Genomic DNA, 17,851 nt, shown 5'->3' with positions numbered 1-17,851 from the left:
AGTCGGCACCTTCCGGCGGAGAGGAGGAACCTGAGTTAACAAGGACGCGATTTCCTGGCCGCGCTCCCCGGGAAGGAGGTCTGTGCTGGGTCCCATCCCCCGGCGGTCCCGCTCAGGAAACGGGGAGAGAAAGCCAGGAACCAGGCCTGCCAGGCCCCGGGCCCCTCAGCGCCTTCCCTCCTCCCTGGCCCTCGACTGCAGGAAGCCGGCTGGTGGGCACGCCCTGCCCGGTGGGTGGGAAAGGCCGCGAGTGCGCCCCGCACTGCCGGCTTCCCAGGCCCGCCGCGGCGCGGAGCTGTCACTGCGGCAGGCGCGCCGCCTCCCCCGCCGCCCGCACTCCCGGCGCAGTGTGCCCGCAGGTCCCCATTCACCAAGGCTGAGTCCCCCAGGCGCCGCCGCCGCGCCCCGCTCGGCTCGGAACCCACGCCGGGGCTGGGCTGCGGAGCGAGAGGTCGCTGAGGCCTGAGGGTTCGTCGGTGAGTGGTCCAAGGTCACGGCTGGCGAACAGCGAGGCCGGGATTCGCCCCGCGGTCTGCAGGACCCTGAAGTGTGCGCCTTCAGTCGGCGGTCCTGGTCCAGGTTCTTGAGGGGTTGCGGGGGGTGGTTAGGATCGAGTGGAAGCTCAAGAACAGGAGGTCTGAATCCCGGGGCTCCTGGAGGTCTGTGAACTTCTTGATTTTGCGTGTAACATGTGTGCTGTATTTTTGCTCCGAGTTTTAAAGGTGTCAGTATCCAAAAAGGGTTAAGCACCGTGGCTTTCCAAGGTCATGGGTTCCTCATTGGGGACCCCAGTTTCATGAGGACTTGAGGTTCCTCAGGTGCCTATAGCACCTTAAAAATCTCACTGCAGGGCCCTGGTGCTACTCCGGTGGGACTGGGGTTCTCTCAGGATCCCAGGATCTTCCGGCTGGATCTTCAGAATCTTTCCATAGAGTTTCTTGGGTCTGTTTGGGGATTTGAGGTGCCTATGGAATCCTGGAGTCTCTTTCCAGAGGTTCTAGAATCTCTAAGGTCCTATGGTCCTCCGTGGTGTGAGTTCTAAACCTGGGCCTCAGGATGCCCTGAAATTGTAGGCAAGATATGGTGGGTGTGTCCTATACATGTAATTCCTGGGAGAGGTTTCACAGATGTCACCAGATTCTCAATAGGGTGTCTGATCCCCAAAGCTGGGAAGAACCTTGCTTCAGAGCATCCAGTGTTAAACAGATCCGACTCCTCTTTCACTAATAAAAGCCAGGGAAGAGTAAGATGGAGGAGACGGAAAGCAGACTTCTCTAGAAGGTACAGCATTGACTTTGGAGTCAGGTGTTCCTAGGTTAAAATCCCAGCTTTTGTGCTTAGCCGCTGTGTGCCCTTGAACAAATTCTTTAGTTTTTCTGAGCCTCAAACCAACCTCCTCCAGGAAGTCTTCCCTGTGTCCTGGATTCAGTTAGGTTCTCACTCCACATCCCCCAAACCTGATGCTCCCTGGTGCTTAATACAATTGTTTTTAAGTAACAAGTTGTGTTTAATGTTATTTTATCTCTCTACCCCAACAGTCATGCTCCAAGAAGGCAGGGCCCTTTGCTGTCTGTGCAGTGCCTGGGGCATCTTAGGCCCTTAGCCATTTATTATGAAATAAATAAAAGAGGGAGGGAGTGGAGGGCTGCATGCCAGATGCTGCATTGGGGGCAGAAAGGGATCAGAAATGACTAAGTGTTGTTTCTGTCCTGGAGGAGGTCCCAGGCTGGTGGCAGTAATGATAGAGTTTGGTAAGGAACCATAAATGTGTTAATGGGGTAAATGTTAATAGGGAAGGCACCAAGAGATCTTAAGATGAGTGAGAGTCCCTCAAGAGCTGGTGGAACCCCTTCCTTTTGTGTTATGTATCATGACTTAGAAAGAGCATAGCTTACATAAAATATCTGGGTAAACCCTTATCTTGCAGGGATGGGGACACTGCTGCTGAGAAGAATTCAGTGACTTGGCCAAGGCCACCCACGCAATAATGGCTGCCCAAGGACATAAGTCAATCGCTTTGGAATTCAGCCCACATCCTTTAGGAAATGGGCTTTGATGTTGTGAAGGTCTTGGTTTGGATCCCACTAGATGTGAGACTTTGGGCAAGTTGCTTTACTTCCCCTGAGCCTTGTTTTCCTAATCTGCAAGGTGGGAATAAGGACCTCCATAACCTGTATGAGATAGAATCTGTAAAGTTCCCAGTATGATGCTTGGTTTACAGTAAAGGATCCGTAAGCGTTTGTTGAATGAATGAATGAAATACAGGTCTTGGTGGGTGGCCTGCTATTTGAAGGGACTGGAAATCACGCCACTGAGGGGGACAGTAGGAGAAATTGAAGGTGATTTTTATTCCTTCCCACTCAAGCTTTCTATGATTCCTATGAAATTTAGCACTAGCCTCAACCACATTGTTATAACTTACTGTTTGCAACCAGCAAAAGTGGACCAACACGAGCTTGGTTAGCTTTCCTTTTATGCCTATTTTTACTGCGTTTTTTCTGATGACCACATAATGTAAGCTCCTTGTAAAAAATTTAATTTGCAGGAGAGATATGGGGAAAAACGAAAGTGCAAGTTTAGGCACAGTAGACAAAAGATGCTGACATATTGTTATTCTTTGGGAGCGGCACAGGGCAGGCAGCAAAAAAATTCTTCTTACTTTAAAGTCTTTTCCTACTGGTCTTGCTATGGCTTCTGGAAATTTTGTTAGGGGTCTTGCCTTTGGCTGTAGCATTGAAAGTTCAAGTGTAGTGAAGGGCTAGAGAGTGGGGTGAGGGAGAATTGTCTGGGTAGGGGCTTTCCCTGGAATGAAATGGAAACTGTGGAACTTTCTATGGGTGTATGCACAGATGGTTCAGATGCCCACTGCTGATTGCCTTGTAGCTGTTTTCATCCCCTCTCCTCTCTTAGAATTTAGCAGAGTCTGTTTGAAAGTTCCTGCTATATACACACACACCACAGAGAAAAAGCAAATCAGAATGAAAAAAAGGTCTATTTCATTCTCTATATTCTCCACTTTTATGCAGGTACTAAGTGCATACCTTAAAACCATGAGATCCCACTGCACCTATAATTCCCAACCCTACTCTTACTCTTTTTCCTTTTTTATAAAGTTTATTTATCTAAGTAATCTCTACCCCCAATGTGGGGCTTAAACTCAAGAGTCACGTCCCTCCCCTACTGAGCCAGCCAGACACCCCAGACTTTTCCTTTTTTCACTAAAATTTCTTCCTTCCTTAAGAGAGGTATCAGTCTCCAAACAGTAGATTGCATATTTGTACCTGAGCTTTCTATTGTGTTGTGGAAGCCTTCTACATTGTTGTCTGGTTTGGGCATTTTGTCCATGTCCCTTGCTCACCATTCCAAAGTGTTCTGGGAAGTGTGGATTCAAAGCTCTATACCACCGTACTGACCATTCTGAGGGTTACAATTTATATAATATAAAAATAGGAGTACTGAGTCAATGGAGAAATGAAACCAACTTATCTACCAGTTTGATGAAACCAAACGATGAAATCAAACTGTCAACCAGTTATTTCGATCTTTTTTGGCAAAACTGCCCGAGGGACAATGGATTACGTGGTGAAAACATTTGCAGCAGAATTGCTTCATAGCCAAAGTGCCTAGAACCAAAAATCTACCCTACTCCTTTTACTGAGCAAGATTGTAGAGGCCAAGACTCCTTGTTCCCCCTACATCCAGCCCAGAGGTAGCACAGGACAGGCCTTACTGGGAAGATGTGTTGGAATAGAACAGCAGCCACCATATTGGGTTGTGAACCAGGTGCTAGGCTCCGAACTAATCTCTTCCACATGTTATTTCATTTAATCCTCTGTAAAGCCACTGTATGAGATAGGTACTATTATTTTTCCCATTTTTCAGATGACAGACTGAGATGCAGAGACTTGAAAGTCCAAGGTCTGGAGATTTGCATCCTGAGCTTTTCTGTGGCAAAACCTTTGCTGTGAATGAATGAAAGAATACATGATTGATGGGCTCGTGGGTCTTGGAGAGAAGGCTCTATCTTCAGAACCTCCCCTGTAGGGTTCTCTCTGCCAATAGTTTGCAATGCCTGGAAATCGGCATCCCCACACAGGAGGAACTCAGTAAAGGCCTTTTCTTTGCCTGCAGCGATCCTGTGGCCATGCCTACTTTTCATGGGAAGTGGCATTTTTGAATCTCTTTTTCTAAAAATAAGCTGCACTTTGTTAAGGGCCCTTAAGAACCAGCCCAGGCATTTCAGGACAGCCGTTTGCCTGTCTGCAGCTCAGGAAATTAATCAGAACCCCAAAGCCTTTTCCCTCTTCCCACAGGCCAGCACTCTGGAAACGCCCAGCGCCTTACTGCAGCTCTCCTCGAAGACTGCAGAGATGCCAAGCGCTGTTGAACACAGATCTATCTCTTTGTCAGGGAAGCTAGAGCGGAAAGGCACGAGGGAGAAATGGGTCAGCTTTGCTGCAAATCACTTGCAGAGAGAACTCAGAGCTGTCCCCCACTTAGAGGGGTGCTGAGTGACACAGATGCCCTGGGGTGTCAGATGTGACTCCGCAGAATCCCCCTGCGGTCTAGAAACTGGAGCGTTGGTCTCTGTTCCGATGGCCCTGTTCTGAGCCTCTTCTCTCGGGACCTCCAAGTCTAACCCGAGGAAATAACTGGGAGGAGTATAACTAGGGATGCTATGTGCTATTAGGAGCTGGAAATAATATTGGTGATTATGATGAAAATAAGAATGACAACCACATCATTTCTAGAACACTGTGCCCGGTGCTTTTCACACAGTATTTTATGTAATTTCAGAACAAACACTGCAAGGACTATATTCATAGCCCCATTTTACACATGAGAAGAATGAAACTCAAAGACAGGTAGCATGGGCCAGAACAAGGGTGTATAATTCCAGGGTTTTCTGACACCATGTGTGGTTTCTGACCTCAAGGAGGTGAGGAAGTGCTAAGAAACAAACAGGAGGTCAATTTGACACAAGTTACAATGTGTTCATTCCCACATGAGAGTTAAACACAGGCACAGGTATTCGGGTATGGAGAGTGGGGAGAGTGGGCTCCTGGTTGGGGGAAAGTAGGAGGAGTTGTAAGTTGAGATGAGACAGCAGGGGAAGAGCATGAGCCATGGGGCAGATGTGGGAAAGCAGTGGGTGTGTGAGTGGAAGTTTGGATAAACTTTACAGTGTGTGTATGTCTGTGTGTGTGTATAAAGGTAGGAAGAGACCAGACCAGGCCAGGGTTTTGGCCCTTATTCCGCAGGCAATAAGGAGCTTACACAAGAGATGTCTCAAGAGACCAGCTATGCTGCTGCAGTCAGAGAAGTAGCAGCCCTCAGTGCATCTGTGTCCTGGCTTGTGAACGCAGCTCTGTGCCAGCACGTGGGAGGGCATCTATGGGGAGAGTGTATCTGTGGCTGGGTGTGGGATTTGAGCTCCCTTCAAAGGCCCCCTCCCCACTTCTCTGGGCCCTAGTTCCCTTGCACGTAGTAGCTTCACTGGAAATGTGTCATAGAACTATTGGAAGGACTTTTGAGATGATCTGGTCATCACTCCTTCCCATCTTAAAGAAGGTAAAAGTCTGGAACATAGATGGAAAAAGAATTGTCTAGGGCCACACAATGAATTAATAGCAGAGCTGGGGACTGGAACCCATGCCTCCACACTGAGTGCCTTTTCCACTTGTGTTGAGTAATAGAAATAGTATTCTTTGAGTGATTACTCCATACCAGGCCCTGGGCTAAACACCTTTAGATGGATTATCTCATTTAATCCTCACAACCTTCCTGGGACTGCCCCTCTTGAAAGCAGGACATCTTCCTCGTCTGCCATTTCGATTTCGCACCGCGCCTAGCACAGGCCCGGGGCACCTAGCTCGTCAACCTATAAAAACTTGGCAAAGTCCAAGTCCGAGGAGAAGGGGGTTGAAGAACGGAGGGGGCGGGACTTCCTATTAGCTCCGCCCCCTCACGAGAGGCCCCGCCTTCCAGGGCTCTGGCGTCACCCAGGCCCCGCCCCTCATTGTCAGTCCCGGGGAGCCGGAGGAGGCGCCGGCTGCCGGGAGCAGAGCGCCGGACCCCTCGGCGGGCGGGAGCGCGGGCCGGAGTCGCCGAGGTGAGGGGTTCGCGGGGAGGCGGCAAGCGCGCGGCGCGGGAGGCTGGGGCGGGCGGCCGGGGCCTGAGGAGGGCGGCCGGAGGGGGCGGCTTGCCCGGGCAAGGGGTCGGGACACCCAGGAGCGACAGGGCAGAACCGGTGGGTGCACCCGGGGAAGGGCTGGGGGGTACGGAGTTGGGGCGGGGGGCGGTTGGAGCGAAATTTTGGAGAAAGGACTCGGAAGGGGAGATTTTTTTTGGGGGGGCGAGACCTTGAGAAATTTTTTTGGAGTTGGAAAATTTTCTGTTGGGGTGGGGGAAGGTTCTGAGAGACTTTTGGTGGGAGCGAGAATCTGAGGAGAAGTGTTTGGGTCAGAGAGCCGAGAGGATATTTTCAGGGGGCGGAGGAGAGTTTCGGGTCGAGTTTGGGCTTCAGCGGGAGGGAGCGCGGGGCGCGGTGGGGGCGGGGAGCGGCTGGCCAGGCGGGGGGCCGGGACCGCCGGGGAGGGGGCTGCGCGGGGCCCGCGGGCACCCGGGAGGAAGGAAGTGATCTTACAGGAAGAGCCCGGGAGCTCCCGAGGTGGAGGAGGAGGACGAGGAGGAGGAGGAGGAGGAGGAGGAGGAGGGAGGTTTGGGAGCGATCGGGCTGGGCTGCTGGACCGGGCTGCGGGGGCGCGGGCCGGCTGGGGAGGGGTCCCGCCGCCGCCGCCGCCGCAGCTGTCGGCCCGCCGCGCCGGCCCGCGTCCCGGCCGATGCTGGCCTCGCAGCCAGACCGCTGGGCCGGGAAGGAATTCGAGGCATTCGCTTTGTTTAAGTTGCCAGTAGACAGTCCTTAGGACTAATTAATGGTGGAATCTGCAGGGGGACGCGGGCGAGTCGGGCCGGGGCCGCCCCCCGCCCGCCGCCGCCGCCGCGGTGAACTTTCCGCAGCGCGCGCGGCCCGCCTCCCTGCGCACCCCCGCCCCTGCCCGGGCCGGGAAGGAGCCATGGCTTCCCGAAGCGCAGGAATGAAGTGCGGTTTCTGGGGCCCGTGGCCTCTGGCTGCGGAGGCTGCCTGCGGGGAAGCCGGCGTCCCGGAGCGGCCGGGCTAGGGGTTCGCAGCCCGCGTGAGAGCTCTCAGAGGTGCCTGCGGTTTCTCTTAATAACCTTGGAGGAGGCTCTGCGAGCCGAGAAAGACCATCTTGCTTTGGAGCATCTGTTTCTTCGTGGCGTCAGCCCCTTTCCTAACACTGCAGAGCTTGTTGTGGCTTGTTTCGGAAATGCCGAGACCAGTGCTCACACTTCAGGGTGGGAGAAGGAGAGAGACTGGCGCCCCCACCCCCACCCCCCCAACCAACAAAAAACCAACCCTGCAGTGTAATCTCCAGAAAGCCAGAGATAGCTTTGCAGATTCTCCTGTCACACCTTCACGGACTTGCATGACCTTGGGAAGGGGCTCGTGCTTCGGAGCTTCTGGTGCCTTATCTTTTGATTGAGGAGAAAATACCCTCTGGACATCCCTGCCTTTTGGGGATATTTTCAGAGGTGGGGTTAATTCAGTGCTTTTTACGGACTGCTGCAGTTCTGGCCTAAGGAGCTGGACTAGAGTCAGAGTGGGGGGAATTCAGATCCCCTAGTAAGATTTTATTGGCTCAGATTAGGTAGGTAAGGAGGGACAGCTTTGGATTTTAGGAGGAGAGTTCCCTTTGGAGAATCTGTACAGTATGTTCCAGATTGGATTCTGTCACTTTGTGTGCAGCTTTGGCGGCATTCGTGTGGTTAAATTAGGTAACTCCCATAGATAGTTCTTCTGTCAGAAATAATTATTTTGCTCAGGATTCCCCTTGGGGCAGATTAAGGTTTTGCTCGATTTACTCAGAAGAATTTTCCAGGTTTCTAAAATTAAATCACTTTTCTAAACATAGTAACTAAAGTTTGAAAAACTGGAAATAGTGGGATGGGGAGGGAGTTGATTAGAATATGAACATGGTAGCATGTACAGCTTCATTGTTGTTCTGTGATTACTAACAGGGATTGTGAATTAGCCTTGATTAACAGGTATTTTTTTACTCCTAAATAATTTAAGAGCAAGAGAGGGAGCTTATTTTTTGAGTTGCCTACTTTGTGCCCAGGAATTGTGCTAGGTGGTATAGATCTCATACAGTTTTCACAACAATGCTGTGAGGTGCTATTTGGTTACCCTGCTTCACAGATGGGCAGACTGAAGGTCGGAAGGGAAAATGACTTCCCCAGGTTTACACATACAGTTAGTTGGTAAGAAGTGGAGCTGGAATTCAAACCCAAGTCTGTTTCTGAGGTCCGTGGTTATCTCCATGAAGCACAATGCATTAGTTCCTAGGCCTCAGACTCAGCCACTGGGTCACCTTGGACTGTAGAATAAGTCCATTAAGTTTATTTCCCAGTAGTGTTGCTTGCTTTTTCTTCCATCAAAGTTGCCAGTATGCTTTTGAGATATTTTTGGTTTTCAAAGAAGTTGTGCTAGTGGTTTGTCCTATATGCAGTAGGTGCCTAATATATATATCTATTTTTTTTTTTAAGATGGAAGCATTTATATGGAAATGCAGACACCTGGGTGATCATAGATTTCATTTATAGAAATGGAAGATGACAGATAGCTAGTGGCCCTTCTATTGTAGAGGCCATCATTTGGGTGACATTCATGATCAGAAGCAGAACCATTTTTCATGTAATACAGCTTTTTGGGACAGGGTCAGCTTCTGAAAACTTCATTACTTACAGGTAAGACCCAGATAGTCAGGCTGAAAGATTTGGTATAAACTTTGAAGCACATAATAGATGCTCAGTAAATATTTGCTGATGAAATACATGCAATCTTTTTTTAAAAATCAGCTTTATCAAGGTGTAATTTACATACAGTAGAATTCATCAATTTCAAGTGTGCAGTTTGATGAGCTTTGACAAATGTATGCAGTTCTGTAATCTCCACGACTGCCATCATTTGTTTAAATTGTGTGTTGTTTTTAAGGTATTGGTTCGCTAAGTGATTCCTGGGAATGTTGTCAAGTTTCTGTGTTCCTAGATTCAAACTGGTGAGATCAGAGTGAGTACTAGAGAGTCAGTATGCCAACTTTGTAGGAAATAGGGAAATCTTAGATATTTATTGGTGAGGTGCATGCGAAGAATAAGACAGGTAGACATAGGGATACTTGGCAGATCAGGAGAAAGAAATTCATGAGGAATCAGGTTTTCATTTTAGGACAAGGATACACATTGTGGGGGATAATTACTCAAAGATTTATTCAGGAGTCGAACTTGTATTTTTGTTTCCGTTTTGATATAGTACCTTCTGCGGTATAAAAATTCAACATCTTTGCCTATTCTAAGGAAGTGTATAGGAAGTATACTTACACCTTATAGTTCTTATAATTCTTAAGGGTGGGGATGCTATAAAATAATTGAAGGCCTTGCCCTTCCACCTATAGCAGAATATCCTTAGTGTTTAACTTATTTTAGCTAATATTCTGCAAAGGGAATACATCAGGTAGATATTGTCTTTCTTGGAAGACTTAAGATTATTTTTTCCTTGTCATAATTTTTTTTTTTTTTAAGATTATTTGAGTTGGGGGAGAGAGACAGAAAACGGGGGACGGAGGAGGAGTAAAGGGGAGAGGAAGAGGGAGAGATGCAGATTCTGTGCTGAACGCGACTTGGGGCTTGATCTTACCACCGAGAGAACATGGACCTGAGTGGAAATTAAGAGTCAGATGCTTAACTGACTGAGCTACCTGGGCACTCCTCCTCCTCATAATTTCTTAGGTTACTGAACCGGTCCCAATCTGCTAAAGCCCAAGTCTTTCTTGGAAAAAGTTGGAAGCCTCTTTTTCCAAGCTTCTAGAAGCAGTCCCATTAAAAATTTTTTTAATTTGTTTAGAGAGCAAGCATGAGTGAGTGTGAGTGGAGGTGGGAGGGGGAGAGGGAGGAAAAGCCTCGGGCAGATTCGGTACTGGTCCAGGGGCTTGACCCTGAGGTCATGGCCTGAGCTGAAATCAAGAGTCCAATGCTTAACCTACTGAGCCATCTAAGTGCCCCTAGAAGCGGCCCCATTTTTATCTCTCATTACTTGTTTCTCTTTATCCATTCTGTTTCTACATGTTGACTACTTTACAACCCTTCTCTCCTACCTGTCAGTCTTGAGAATGGAAACTCATCAGCCATAGGCCCTCCGTATAACATTAGGAAATAATAATTAAATTAAAATACCAGTCTACCAACTCAGTATTTTGGGTGATGGTAGGAAAAAATAATAACTCTGTGCGGTAGTTATTATCCTCTTTAAACATGAGGAAGCTGAGCTCAGAGCAGTTACTGGCGGAGCTAGTGAGGGGAAGAGACCAATGATTTGAGCTCAGAGTGTTTGGTACTCAAGTTTGGGATCCGTTTCGTTATACTCTGTGTATTAGGGTTGAGGGAGCAAGGGAAGAACTTGGAAATACCATATTGAAATATAAGGCAAAGCATAGCAAGCATTGCAGATCTTTTAGGCATCGCTGTGGGTTTGTTTTGTTTTGTTTTGTTTTGAAGATTTTATTCATTTATTTGAGAAACAGAGAGCACAAGCCAGGAAGAGGGTCAGAGGGAGAGGGAGAGGGAGAAGCACTCTTTGCAGAGCAGGGAGCTAGACTTGAGGCTTGACCCCAGCATCCTGAGATCACCACCTGAGCTGAGGGCAGAGGCCCAAGCCACGAAGCCACCTAGGCACCCCTCCCATTTTTTTTTAAAATAAAGATTTTATTGGGATGCCCGGGTGCCTCAGTCCATTAAGCGTCTGCCATTGGCTCAGGTCATGATCCCAGGGTCCTGGGATGGAGTCCTACATTAGGCTCCTTGCTCAGCGGGAGCCTGCTTCTCCCTTTGCCTGCTGCTCCTCCTGCTTGTGCTGTCTCTCTCTCTGACAAATAAAATCTTTAAACAACAACAACAAAAAGATTTTATTTATTTATTTATTTGAGAGAGAGAACACATGTGTGTGCATATATATATATATAGAGAGAGAGAGTACAATTTGATTTTTTCTTTCTTTCTTTCTTTCTTTTTTTTTTTTTACAAATTGAATCTATGGAACCAGCACCTAGATCAAGAAACAGTATTACGTGTACCCAGCGGCCCCCACTGAGCTCCTTTCCAGTTCCTGTCTCCCATCCATCTCCCTCATGACTTCTTTTTTTTTTTTTTTTTTAAATATTTTATTTATTTATTTGACAGAGAGAAATCACAAGTAGATGGAGAGGCAGGCAGAGAGAGAGAGAGAGAGGGAAGCGGGCTCTCTGCTCAGTAGGGAGCCCGATGCGGGACTCGATCCCAGGACCCTGAGATCATGACCTGAGCCGAAGGCAGCGGCTTAACCCACTGAGCCACCCAGGCGCCCTCCCTCATGACTTCTAACAGCATATATTAATTCTGCCTGTTTTGTACTTTTGTTAAAAATGGAATCACATAGTAGATATTCTTTTGGGTCTGATTCCTTTTATTCAACAGTATGCTTGTGAGTATGCAAAAACTTTTAAGGGTTTTCTTTAGGGCTTGGAATAAAATCGAAATTCAAACTCTTTATCTTGGCTTATGATGTCTTATATAACCTGGTCCCGCCTACCTTTTCAGCTTCACCTTATAGCGATCTTGTTGGCCATTATGCTTCAGTCACAGCAGCTTCTTGCTTACCCTTAACAAGCTTTTTCCTACCACAGGGCCTTTATACGTATAAGCTGTGGCTCTCTTTCTGGAACACCCTTTCCCCTGTTCTTTGCCTGGCTGCATCCTTCAAGCCTCAGCATGTGTATCAGAGATACCCTCCCTCATCATTTTATCTTGCCTAGTCCTGTTCCGTTATTCCCTGTTACTCCTTCATAGCACCTATTACAGTTTATAATGATATATCTGCTTCATGATTATTATCTGCCTTCCCCACTAGACTTCACAAGAGCAGGGAACTCCTCTGTTTTGTTCATCAGTGTATCCCTAGTACCTGACACAGTGACTGACGTGTAGTTGGTATTTAATAAATATTTAATGACCACTTTCCCAATTCAGCATCTTTGTTTCCATTATCTTTTGTCCTTTTCTTCTCTTATGCCGTTTAACTATTTAAACTTTTCCATCCTTCAAGGCTCAGCTCAATTCCCTTCTAGGAAGTCTGTGCTGACTTTGCCATAGTAAATCTTTCTTCTCTCAAATTTTGACATTGGTTGCTGATACCTCTCATGTTCTTGGTAAGTCATACTAGCATGTATCTTATCTACCTAGTTGGATCCAAGGCTCCTGTCCTCCAAATCCTGTAGCTTGTAATGCCAGTACCCCTTATATATATATATATTTTAAATATTTTATTTATTTATTTGACAGACAGAGATCACAAGCAGACAGAGAGGCAGGCAGAGAGAGAGGGGAGGAAGCAGGCTCCCCGCGGAGCAGAGAGCCCCGATGTGGGGCTCGATCCCAGGACCCTGAGATCATGAGCCACCCAGGCACCCCTACCCCTTATATTCTTGGTCAGTTTCACTAGTTTGTATCTTTACCTAATTTGATCAGAAGCTAAGTTGTTTTAGCTGGTAACTCCTCTCATTTCTTTCTTTCTTTCTTTTTTTTTTTTTTAAGATTTTATTTATTTATTTGACAGATAGATATCACAAGTAGGCTGAGAGGCAGGCAGAGAGAGAGAGGAGGAAGCAGGCTTCCAGCTGAGCAGACAGCCCGATGTGGAGCTTGATCCCAGGACCTTGGGATCATGACCGGAGCCGAAGGCAGAGGCTTTAACCCACTGAGCCACCCCGGTGCCCCCCCCCCCCCCATTTCTTTTAACTGGGCTTTGCACATGGTAGGCCCTCAGCAGAATTTTTGATGATTGATCATAATGATGCTTACGTATAGGTAGCAATTTTAATTTCTTAGGCTTATTAAAATGGACTCTTTTTTGCTTCTCCCTCTTCCTCTGCCTGCTTCCCCTGTTTGTGCTTTCTGTCAAATAAATAAAATCTTAAAACAACAATACAACCATGGACTCTTTATTAGAATTCTTAGTGTTTTCTCTAACTGGGAGCTCCAGCTGCTTCAGGTTGGTTGGCCGTTATCAGAGTGTAAAAGTACAGAAGTCGAGTCCTGGTATCACAAAGCAGATACTCCTTTGGAATCTGTCACCAGCAAAGAACTAATTATGCACAGTTTTTTCTTAGATGCTTAATCAGTGCTTGTCTAATGCTCTCAGATTGGAGTTATTAACTGAAAGGAGAGACAGGGTAATACCTCACTTGAACTATTTTGTTGAATAACATTTTATTTTGATGTCAAGTGTGAAGACTCCAAGACAATTAACAGTACCTTCTCTGACTTGTCAGTGAGCTCTCAGTAGTAATTCCTCCTCTTTTATTAAAGGCAGAGGGACGTAGGTACTAATATTGTGCATACTTTAAGGCGATTTAAATGCAAATTTAAATTCCTTGTAACTGGGATGATTTAACTTAATATACATGTGGCAAAATGGGGTGAAACATGTAAAGCCTTTTTAAGAGGAGCCTAATTTAAAAAAAAAAAGAGGAGCCTAATATGTATTTTAAAGCAATGATAATTCTGACTTTTTTTTTTAATTAAAATTTTAAGTAACCTCTGCACTCAACATGGGGCTCAAACTCATGACGTGGGGATCAAGAGTTGCACACTCTACTGACTGAGCCAGCCAGGGTACCCCATTTTGACTTTTCTGATGGAATTATATCAGAAGATTGTGGGGTGATTTAGTAGTTGTTTTTGTGGAAACATTGGAGCAGAGGTACTTAAGGAAGTTCCTGAGAGAAGTTGTTGGAATAATTTTGTTCACAATCGTTCCTAATCTCTCACTGTTATTTTTTTTCCATTAACAACTTAGAAATATCTTATGAAACCAGCCTCTTCACTTTTTACCCCAACTAGGTCAAAATAAAAAAGTATAAGTAGAATGCATTTATATATACCCATACTTCATACTATCACTGGACTGTAATAACTGAACTTTTCTTTTGAAATGTGAGGAGACAAATGATAAACTATGGGGAATTCGTTATAAAAAGTGACTCTAAGCATCTGCCTTTGGCTCTGGTCATGAGATCTAGTCCCACATCAGGCTCCTTGCTCAGCAGAGAGTGCTCTTTCTGCCCACTGCTCCCCCTGCTTGTGCGCTCACACTCTCTCTTTCTCTCTCTCTCTCTGACAAATAAATAAATAAGATCTTGTAAAAAGTGACTTTCAGAATGGGTTACAGAGTTAGTATGTACTCAGCCCGGTCTCCTGCACTTTTCATATTCACAATTGTTCATAACATTGGAGTGTTCATAACATTGGCTTCTAGGCATCAGGAGATCTTGGAGTTCCTGAGTCATTTAGTTTTATTCAAGTAAACTTTTACTAAGTGTGATTTATTATATTCTGATTCTTTGGCGTTTGGTTATCTACTTGTGCCTTATTCTCATTCTTTGACCATTTTGGTTAAGTAGCACTTTACCTTATAAGGTCATTTAAAACTATACAGTTTAAACTGCCTGCTGATCTTCCTGCTTGTGCCTTCTCTTCCGTAGTCTCAGAAAGCCTCAATTTTTCTGTCTTTCCGATGGGAAGAGTGGTTGGGAGGATTAAATAATTTAATGTGCAGAAGCATTTAGTTCATAATACCTGGTACATAGCAACTATTGGCCATTATTTCAGTTTTACATATTTGTTTACCCAAAGACTAGAAGAAAAAATGGTCTGTTCTTATTAGTTGTAAAATTAATATGATTTAGTCTAAAGTCAGATAACATCTTTATATATTAGGCAGACTAGAAAAACTCAAGAATATGTACGTATGTATGTATGTATTTATTACTTTATTTATTTATTTATTTGAGAGAGCTCAAGTAGGCAGAGCGACAGGGAGAGGGAGAAGCAGGCTGCCCGCTGAGCAGAGAGCCCGGTGTTGCTCAATTCCAGGACCCCTGGATCATGACGGAGCGAAAAGACAGAGGCTGAACCAACTGAGCCACCCAGGTGGCCCAAGGATTTTTTAAAGCTTAATTTTAACTTTGCTAATTTCTAATGAAGCTAGGGGCTTTCTCAGTGACTAGTTTAATTTCATTTACTAATCTGTTTTTCTTGAATGGCTCATCCTTAGCCCCAAGTGTTGGCTATGTGGTTGGAATTGGTACAAGTGAGAGATAATTTCTGGATGTTCTAGCCAGCTCTTGATCACTTAAAGAGAGACCCTGCAACTGGAAATTGAGACTACTGTTTGTAAGATAATACATGAGACTATTTCAAACCATGGTAATACTTGAAAATTATTTGCCTACTTGAAAATCTCTGAAAAATATTAAGTCTGGCTATAGAATTTTGAGCTTGTGATATTAATATTGTTAGCCATTTACTTTTGCTTTTTCTAGGTAAAGATCTCAAGTGATTTTACGACATTAGTTATATTTGTTAGGTACTATCTTAAGCATTTTATGTGCATTCTTTCATTTACTCGTTCATTTAACAAATATTTATTGAGTACCTGCCGTGTGTCAGGCACATAATCTCATTTAATCCTCACCACACCCATGAAATAGATATATTGTTTATTATTTTAGCTCCATTTCACAGATTAGGAACTGGGACACAGAGAAGCTGTGTATCTTACTCAGTGTCACAAAGCTGTCAAGGGTCAAATTTGGGATTTTTAGAAAATTTTGATTGACAGTTGTTGAAATATTGGCATAAATTACCTCTATGCCAGATTTTTTTTTTTCTTTAGGAGAAAAATATTAACCGAATTTTGAAGTGTGTGCTAAGTAGATTACAGTCCAGGTACTTGGAGCAGGATGTGTCAGGTTTAGGTGAACTAAGCTGGGATAATTTCCCCTCTTACTCCAAATCCAGCTCTCTCTTTTTAAAAAAAGATTTATTTGTTTGACAGAGTGATCACAAGTAGGCAAAGAGGCAGGCAGAGAGAGAGAGGGGGAAGCAGGCTCCCTGCCCAGCATAGAGCCTCATGCAGGGCTCAATTCCAGGACCCTGAGATCATGACCTGAGCCGAAGGCAGAGGCTTAACCCACTGAGCCATCCAGGCGCCCCCAAATCCATCCCTTTAAACAATGAAAAAAAGAACAAAAGACAAGTTTGGTTTTTGTTTGTTTGTTTGTTTTTCCAAAAGATAACTTGGAAGTTCCTTCTTTTGGAGAATTCTAGTTTACCCAAACCAGCATGAACCAAATGTAAATTTTCAAGAAGGATGGATATAAATAACCATATTAAACACTGTTCCTTCAGAGGCACTCTGGGAGCCAGTGTTACGGAAGCAGCATAGTTCAATTGTTTCAATTAAACAATTTCAGTTGTTACCCACAATATCATTTTGTTGCTTTTGTGTAGATCTGGTATGATATTTCAGACTTCCATTTTCATTAACTCTGGTTTTATGATCATCTCTGAGGGGTATCTATAGGGTAATATGACTGCTTTTTTAAAAAAACAAATACCAGGGGCGCCTGGTGGTGCATCTGGTTAAGCAGCTGCCTTCAGCTCAGGTCATGGTCCCAGGGTCCTGGGATCAAGCCCCACATTGGGCTCCCTGCTCAGTGGAGAGCCCGCTTCTCCCTCTCCCTCTGCCTGCCTTTCTGCCAACTTGTGATCTCTCTCTCTGTCAAATAAATAAAATCTTAAAAAAATAAAAATAGAAACAAATGATGTTTCCAAAATGGGAAATAAATATATATTTATTTTAATGAGATTTCTAAGCTGTGCTATATACTTCTTTTGAATTTGCTTTTAGAGCATATTGCACATTCTTAATCCTGATAAGTCTTCATTTCAGGGGAGTTATATTTAACTTTTGAAGATAAGCAAGTCTGGTAAATGAAGTGAGTAATCTGTATGGTTTTTGGTCATAAATGAGATGTAATTCTAAGAGGTGGAGACTAGGAATTTTGTGTGTGAGGTTCATCTTTGAGAATCTGCAAATAGAATTTCAAAAAGGTTTTGAGCCTTGGTGGCATTCCTGGAAGAGATTCTTGGTTCCCAACATGACTTGAGTTAACAGCACTTATTTTGAACCTGTAAATAAAAATCATTGCTTGAATATAACTTGTTTAACTTGTACTCTTGATTGAATTGAAAGTCTAATGAGAACATTATCTTGTATTAATAACAGTATCTTATTTGTAAATTTTAATAGTCTCTTTTTTTCTGTCTAAAAGACAGTTTTTTTTAAAAGGGAAAGAATATTTTTAGTCTGCTGAGAGGCAAATATATATATAGGAACAGATTTGAACTCATTATAATTAAAAGATGAAATATATTTTGCTGACCCGTTTACCCAGGCATTATGTGTGTGGCCTTTCTGTGGAGGCAGAAGAGTTCAGATAGAAAATTGGTACCATCCATCTGGGTCTGACAGCATATCCTTTTTTTTTTTTTTTTTTTAGATTTTATTTATTTGACAGAGAGATCACAAGCAGGCAGAGAGAGAAAGGGAAGCGGGATCCTGGGACCATGAGCTGAGCCGAAAGCAGAGGCTTTAACTCACTGAGCCACCCAGGCGCCCCCATATCCTGTTTCTAAAAGTAAAGAAATACGTGGTTTTATCCAGTTTCAAGTTAACTAAGTTAAATGCTGAGCAAGATAAATGTAGTTAATTTTTGGCTCTTTAAAACCCTGGAACAGCTTTATCACAAATGTATGTCCTTCTGATCACCTGGGGGTGTTTATCTTATTTAGGTCATGTGGTGATTTGTATCCAGTATCAGTGAAAAAGCAGAATTAG

The 17,851-nt window shown here is 44.9% G+C and overlaps 1 protein-coding gene across 2 annotated transcripts in view; it reads left to right on the top strand.

The window, feature by feature from the left end:
* Nucleotides 1-351: 351 nt before the first annotated feature.
* The window catches only part of LUZP1 (leucine zipper protein 1), a 102,778-nt gene continuing 85,278 nt past the window's right edge, over nucleotides 352-17,851 (top strand). The window contains exon 1 of one of the 2 annotated variants that reach the window (XM_059134982.1): nucleotides 352-476. The gene's annotated coding sequence lies outside the window, so the exon portion shown is untranslated. Of the gene's footprint in view, nucleotides 477-5,997; nucleotides 6,113-17,851 lie in introns of those variants that run through there. The other variant, XM_059134981.1, reaches the window with a different exon arrangement.

Source organism: Mustela lutreola, chromosome 10 (assembly GCF_030435805.1).
Source record: "Mustela lutreola isolate mMusLut2 chromosome 10, mMusLut2.pri, whole genome shotgun sequence".
NCBI lineage: Eukaryota > Metazoa > Chordata > Mammalia > Carnivora > Mustelidae > Mustela > Mustela lutreola.
This window is presented reverse-complemented; position numbering and strand designations above follow the sequence as displayed.